Raw genomic sequence first — 2,059 nt, 5'->3', positions numbered from 1 at the left:
TGCCTCAGCCTCCTGAGTAGCTGGGACTACAGATGCCCGCCACTTCACCCGGCTAGTTTTTTTGTATTTTTTAGTAGAGACGAGGTTTCACTGTGTTAGCCAGGATGGTCTAGATCTCCTGACCTCGTGATCCGCCCGTCTCGGCCTCCCGAAGTGCTGGGATTACAGGCTTGAGTCACCGCGCCTGGCCCTGTTTTTAATTTTTTATGAATATATTTATTGTCAGAGCCTCCCATGACTGATGTCAAGGACTCCCAGAATTGGAATAGACGGAATTGGCAAATCAAAATGTCAACCAGCCAGAGGCACAGACCCTTTCTAGCCCCTACTCCAGCCCTATCTATGATCGTTCTCAGAGAAGCCTTGTCCCTTATGCTAGGGCACTCGGTGGTCATCTGTACTAAGGTTCATGGGGATATTGGGGGTGACTAATGATGGTAACTGACACATTTGGAGGACGTGCTGTGTACCAGGCACCATGCAGAACACTTTGGGTACATGTCCTCTCTCTAACCATTTCAGCAACGGCACAAAGTAGGGATTACTATTCTTCATTTACGGTTGAGGCAACTGAGCCTCAGAGAGGGTCAACATCTCACTGCAGGTCACCCAGCAAGTAGGTCAGCCTCTTCTGTTACGTAGGTGGCTGGGCTGCAGGCGTGCTCCTAAGGCTCCTGGGAACATGGTGGTTGCAGCTACTCTGGTCCACCTGCAGAGGGTGCTGCTGCCTCACAGAACTACCCAAGGCTCCCTACCAGACCTTGCCAACCTGCCCTTAGAAAGGCCTGATCTAAACTCTCTTCCCTCATCCCATGCAAACCCCACCATATAATTAGACTTCTCAAAATATTCTCTTCGAGTGGGATGGGGACAATCATAGGCTACGGTCTTCTCCAATTTCAAGAGCAGCCTCTGTGGAACTCCCAGAGCAAAAAGTCATGAGCCACCCCCACTCCAGATGGAGCTGCGTTTCATACAGCTGAAGTCAGCTCAGCTGCTGGGACTTAGCAAGTGGCCCAAGGCCTTCTGGGGACTGTCATGCTGCTGGCCCTATAGCAGCACACACACACATACATTTGGAGCTCACCCACCCTGCTAACCTCTGCCTCCTCCCAGATACCTGCCATCACCAGCATACTCTCAAATGAGCAGTTAGTTTGTTCCTCTGGATGTGTATGAGTGGGCACTTTGCAAACACGGTATATTGCCATGATCAAACGCCCTTTCCAGCTCAAAAATCTGGATTTTGAGCACTGTTTTCTATCAGAGACAGAGCCATGCAAATGAAATGCAAAAATGAATAGTGATAAATATTCATGTGTAGCAGCTAGATGTCAGCCGACTGGAAACAAAAGTCAGAGAGCTGCAGAATGCTAAAGGCAATTTGGCCTCTTAGGGAGGCTGGCAGCTAGAACGGTTAAGGGTGCAGGCCTTAGGGATCTGAAATCCTGTTATATCAGCCATTTGCTCTGTGATCTTGAGCAAGTTGCTTAACCTCTTTGTGCCTTCATTTCCTATTGTGTAAGGTGGTAAAAAAGAAACAGTTACATTGCAGGGAGGAGAATTAAGTGGATTAGTGTCTGTAGGGCGCCATCAATCTTAAATTGGTAGTGGAGAGTCCAGCTGGGGGAAGGAAAGAGGTAAGAGATAGCTGTGCCTTATTAGGGGAAATAGATTATGCTTATCAGAATGGGAAGACTTCAGCATACATATGATGTCAAGGATTTCAGGCAGCTCTAAAAAATTACTTTAGAATACTGTACATATGTAATTAAATTCTCACTATGTAAAAATTTCAAGCAATATAGATAAAGCTTAAATCCCCTCAGTCACACTTCCTTTCCCAGGAGTGATTGCTATTGTCATTTTCATGGGATTGCTTCCAGATTTTTTTCTTTGTATGTATTTACATATGTATGTTTCTACAGAAATCCATGGCTTTGCTTGCTGTTATTATTTTATTTTATTTTATTTTTAGCTGGAATTTCGCTCTGTCACCAGGCTGGAGTGCAGTGGCATGATCTTGGCTCACTGCAAGCTCTGCCTCCCGGGTTCACAC

The sequence above is a fragment of the Colobus angolensis genome, unplaced genomic scaffold, assembly GCF_000951035.1.
Source record: "Colobus angolensis palliatus isolate OR3802 unplaced genomic scaffold, Cang.pa_1.0 Scaffold130, whole genome shotgun sequence".
Classification (NCBI taxonomy): Eukaryota; Metazoa; Chordata; class Mammalia; order Primates; family Cercopithecidae; genus Colobus; species Colobus angolensis.
This window is presented reverse-complemented; position numbering follows the sequence as displayed.